Raw genomic sequence first — 5,762 nt, 5'->3', positions numbered from 1 at the left:
CTGAAACACAAACTAGCTGTGCCAGTTCAATATGTGAATTCTCATCAGTACATGGCTTCCTCCGTCGTGTGATCAATGGTCGGAGCTCACCGATGACGGAGGATGTGGAGCTTCACTACCATTCGCAGCTCCAGCCGTGGTCCGGATCATACTGAGGCTCTGGACCCTCCCTCATAAACTCACCTCGAGGACATCTATTTTATTTCCTGAAACACAAACTAGGTGTGCCAGTTTAGTATGTGAACTATCATCAGTTTGTGAAAAACACATATGGCAGTACTATGTGTGTGTGTGCAAAATAAAACCGAGTGTTTTTATTGTACAATAGTTTTGCACCAAAAGGTTATTCTGATGCGGGTGGCTAGTGTTGCAGTAGTTCAGAATGCTGAACCCACATTGATGCAGGCGCTCATGAGTAGAGGCAGGCACACCCATGAGCATTCTTCCAATGTGGTGTTCACCGCCGGTGCCACAGTCCGTTCACGGCCGATAGTTGAGGCCGTTCAATGACACAACGACGAGGTCTGGCCTTCCCCATTCCTCTTTTCATGTTGTGGCATTATCGAACTCGTGTAATGACTGATTCTGTACTGCTGTTGGTTGCATTGGTGATGCTTTTACAAGTGTGGAAACAAAGGTAGTGCCCTATTTTGCTTGTATATTAAGAGTTCGCCTACGAGTCTCCTATATGTACTAGTGATGCTACTTCATCTCTAATTGTTGTGAAATAAGGTTTTTGTTGATTTGCTTACAAGAAATGAAATATCCTTCTTGATGTTTCTTTGTTGCCAAATAAAGCTATTGTTTTATTGGCACCACCTTCTTGCATCAAGTGACACCAAACATGTTTCATTGAATGTTCGCAAGAAATGATCACACACCAAAGTGACACCCTCAGTTTAAAATTAATTTTAGATCAGTGCAATTCCTATTTTTATTCAGTACTCTTCGTGCGAATGATTCCTGGTTGCTTCTCCTATTCTGAACTTGTTGCTCAATTGCACATGTATTGCGCGAGTACTGTCCAGTCTGAAGCCAGCTACACATTCGCACATGAGTCGGTGCTCTTGAAGTGCTCTAATTAGCAATAGAAAATGACTAGGGAGTGCATCCAAAAGATAGGTGGCAAGCATGCCTGCTACGGTGTGTTGATAACTGAATTGAAGGATCTTCAGTAGATGAGCCACAAAAAAGAGAGGTGCATCCCGTACAAACAAAGAAGTGCATGCAGTACATCAGCTCAAGATCCAATGGTTCAATTATCTTATGGTTTGGCAAAATGCTTCTGTTGCAGGTTTTTTGTTTTGCTGTAATTTTATTTTATATAACAGGATGTAACACCATCTCTGAAACAAATGCATATGTTCAGTTAAGAACTTGGCATGGTGGGTGTACTATTGATAATCTAAACTTGTTTCTCTCAACTACAGAAAACATGTTACCTTTGTTGTGCTGCTCTGCAATTTCTCCAGAAAATATGGATTGTTTCGGTTTAAGTACATCTTGAATCCATGTGCCATCTTGCTATCTTTTTTGGAATCAATAAATGGCATCGACATTCCACAGAACAAATGTCAACTAGGATGTGTGTGTATGTATCAAATATGGCAGGATTTGTTCCTCGCGCCGGAGTACACCAATGCAATGATGCAGAGGCCGTGCAAATTTCTTATATCTATTGCTACAAGTTCGAGTGATAAATTACTGTAAGCTCACATGTTATTGTCCAATTAGTTCAAATGATCATTGTTTTCTTCATTGAACAAAACAAAAAGAAGTACAAATATTTATTACAAAAATCATGAAAAAAATTCAAGTTGCAAACAAAAGGAAGTACATACATTCATTGCAAAAAATGTTTGAGTTTGAACAAAACAAAAAGAAAACATCCATCAGTTCAACTAGTGAAACCATGCAAATTTAGACCTGATGGTGTTGTCAGTTTGGACGAGAAATCAAATCTAAAATTGTAATCCCAAAAAGGTTCAGTTTTATAAGTCCATGTCTTGATAGGAGGCCGTTCAAAACATCCTCACTAGTATTTATAAATGTTGGTTGCAGTACTAGTATTTACAAATTTCTTATAATTTCCACAGGTCGGAGGCCGTACAAATTTCTTATTTCTATTGCTATAAGTTCAAGTGATCAAATGCTATAAGCTCGCATATTATTCTCCAATTAGTTCAAGTGATCATTGTTCAAGTGATATGAACTTGTACATTGGCTCATCAAGGTGGTGTGCATACCATACAGAAACCTGGAGCAATTTGGCAAAAAGTATTAACATCAGTTCAAACTCGAGGATATGACAAGTTCAGAGTTTTTTTTACAAAAGTTCTAAGTTGACAAATGGGGAATGTTTATTCATATGTCTAAAAATTATTGAGCTTACATAAAGAGTGTGCACGACGGTTCGATGTTTGTGCAAGAAAGGAAAAAATGGTTTGTATTAAAAATGAAAACATCGATCAGTACGAATTTAAAACAACGATCAGTGCGAAATAAAAGAATTGACCGGTTCAAATTAAAAAATGGGTTTGAAGTAAAAACAATGATCATTCGAAATAAAAAAATGATTAGTTCAAAATAAAAGAAATGATCAGTTTGAATTAGATCAGAGAAAATAACCATTTTACTTTGCATGAATAAAAAATATATATAAGTTCGAACACAGTATGATAAACCGTTCAACTACAAACAAACGATTAGTACAAATAAAAGTTTCAGAAATTGCCATGTTTTTCATCACATGTTTAGATCGGAGAAAATAACCATTTTACTTTCCATGAATCACCATACTTGTTGCCAACAAATTTGCCATGAAGTAGAGATCACCCCTAGCAAGTTTTCTTCTGCCAACACGCATATACATACATCTAAACAGAGTGACGTCTGAGCCGAATAATGCGCTGAACTAAAGTCCAAATGTCACAAGGGCAGACATAGTGACAGTAATGCAGATTCGCTGCTAAAACATAAGTAAAATGAACCTCAAGAGCAAATCACTAGCGGACTACATTTGCACTTCCATTTATCTTCAGAAAAAACACAAAATAGAGAACTGCAGCAGACGACGGCATGAACCTCGCTGTGCTTGCAGGAGGCCGTCGGGGGGCTGCTGTCATCTTGTCCCTGGACCTGCCGCGGCTTCCTTCTCATTGGCTGTGGGCAACTGCCGCCAGAGTCGCGGACTTCTTCTTCGTGTCTGGCGGCTGGAGAGACGGAGAATACCTACAGGGTCCAGGTGTCAAATTTGGGCTTTTAAGCTGATGAACGGTCGGTGGCGTTGGGTGGACTGCAGCGTTGGGGTGAGGAACGGCCAGAACGGAGCTCCACCGGCCACCTGGCCACGGGCTCGAAATCCAGAGGCTCCGGGGTCGCGCACCCGGCCAGAACGGAGCTCCGCCGGACACCCGGCCACGGGTTCAGAATCGGGAGGCTCCGGGATAGCGCGCCCGGCCAGAACAGAGCTCCGCCGGCCACCCGGCCATGGGCTTGAAAAGTGGAACCGGACCGGCCGCTCCACTCGCTTGGGAAAGGTAGGGAGGAGGAGGAGAAGGAGGAGGAGGAGGGGGAGGGGAGGGGGCGTACGAGCATGAAGTCGTTCGAGTAGCCGAGGATCTTGGGCGCGTCGACATCCTGGTGGACGATGTCGCCGCAGGCGTCCGCCCTCGCGAGCACCGCCGCCGTCGCCCGTGCCCCGGCGCCCATCGCCGCGCCTAGGGTGGGGCCTGGGTTGCCGGGAAGAAGGCGGGCGGGTGGAGGGATCGGCGCAAGCAGCTCCGTCGATGGTTGGAGTGGTCGGCAGAACGGGGAGAGCCCTTTTATTTGCACTTTTAATAAAAAATGATCAGTTCGACGAAATGACATCATCAGTACAACGGATCAAATTCATCAGTTCAAAAAGGATAACAGAATAATATTCTGTTACGCGTAACAGAATAGCCCAGATGTATATATATATAAGCACTATTCTAATCATGGAATTAGAATAGTTATTTGGATCACAACAAGCCCTATAAGGACCCGACAGCCTCTTCCCGAACTTGCAGATGAAAAAAAAGCAACTCCCCACGCCCACCACTTCCCGTCCCCGATCCCAACCCCACCCCCACCCCCCCGATCCAGCGCCTCCCCCCACCCCCCGCCCCGGGGCAACCGCCGCCGCCCCTGGCTCCCCGCTAGAAGCTCCGCCGCCCCCACCTCCTTCCTTGGCAGAAGCGCCGCCGCCCCCAACCTCCTTTCCCTGGCAGAAGCGACGCCGCCCCCAACCTCCCTCCCCAGCAGAAGCTCCGCCGACCTCCTCCAGGGATCCGCCGCCGTCCTCCTCCCGCCCAAACTCGGTCATGCGCGCCGCCCCCTCTCCCTCCATCTCGCCGCCGGCCTCCCCTCTGCTTCCACTTGGTGGCGGCCTCTCTCCCCTGTATCCACCGTGATGACATCCTCCTTCAACCTGGATCCATGGCAGCGGCGGGGGCCTCCCTCCCCCTGGATCCACGCCAGCGACGGCGGCCTCCCTCCCCATCGATCCAACGCGGCGGCAACCTCCCCTGGATCCATGGCAAGGGCGGCCTCCCATGCCCTGGATCCCCGGCAGCAGTGGCTGTTCATTTTACACCTTGGATGATCCTTGTGATAGCACTTTATATTCCAGAAGTTAGTTTCAAAGGGCCATGTTGTAATTCAACTGACATTTTGCACGAGAATATGACAAGCTGTTTACCTCCTGATGCTCACCCTTGAACACTATTTTACAGATTGTTCCTGCCACTGCTATCCCTGATGGTTGGATGGGTCTCGATGTTGGCCCATATTGCATCAAGACTTTCGCAAGCCTTGGACACCACCAAGACTGTTATCTGGAACGGTCCTATGGGAGTCTTCGAGTTTGAGAAGTTTGCTGCATGTACTGATGTTAGTACAACATATATCACATAACGTACATTCATCTTTCTCGTATTAGTTGTTGTTGCTAATTACAGCTGTCATTGTCTCAGGCAATCGCGAAGCAGTTGGCTGAGCTTACTGGGAAGGGTGTGACGACCATCGTTGGTGGAGGTGACTCTGTTGCTGCTGTTGAGAAGGCTGGGCTGGCCGACAAGATGAGTCACATTTCGACCGGTGGTGGCGCGAGCTTGGAGCTGGTGGAAGGCAAGCCCCTCCCAGGAGTTCTCGCCCTTGACGAGGCATAGGTTGATTTGGTTTCGCCTATCAGCTTGCTGCGTGCACTTTTCTTTGGGATCTCAAATCGATGTAACGCTGGAATGTTATATGGAAACTTTGAGATATGTTTGTCGCCAATTTTTGCTAGTAGATGAGTCGTGAATAATGATCAACTTCCTCTGTGTGAGTGAAGTGATGTGATTGGAATTTAACGTACCCCTGTGGATGTGTATGGTTTTAAGCTCTGTGTCTTTGTGTCTAGTTTCCTTCTGTGTTGTTTGCTTTGTTTTAGTTTGAAATGAAACCTTGTCACGTACCGCCATGGTTTACAAGAATCATCATGACTTACACATGGGAGTCCAAAATAAAAAATAATGTTTTCCGTTTCTAAAAAACTAAAAATTAAGAAGTTCAAATTGAAAAACCAAGAAAGTCCAAATTAAAAAGTAATGTTTTCTGTTTCTAAAAAACTAAAAACGAAGAAGTTCAAATTGAAAAACCAAGAAAGTCCAAATTAAAAAATAGAGAAGTTCACTATTTAATAAAAAAGGATTTTACCCGTATCCACATAAAAACCTTGAAGTTCAAATTTAGAAAAT

General features: G+C 45.0%; 1 pseudogene; it reads left to right on the top strand.

Moving 5' to 3' along the window:
- Positions 1-4,730: 4,730 nt before the first annotated feature.
- On the top strand, positions 4,731-5,406 carry LOC125507276 (annotated as a pseudogene).
- The last annotated feature ends 356 nt before the right edge of the window (positions 5,407-5,762 follow it).

This window comes from Triticum urartu, chromosome 5, assembly GCF_003073215.2.
Source record: "Triticum urartu cultivar G1812 chromosome 5, Tu2.1, whole genome shotgun sequence".
NCBI classification, from domain to species: domain Eukaryota; kingdom Viridiplantae; phylum Streptophyta; class Magnoliopsida; order Poales; family Poaceae; genus Triticum; species Triticum urartu.
The sequence above is the reverse complement of the archived record's forward strand: the minus strand, read 5'-3'. Positions and strand labels throughout refer to the sequence as shown.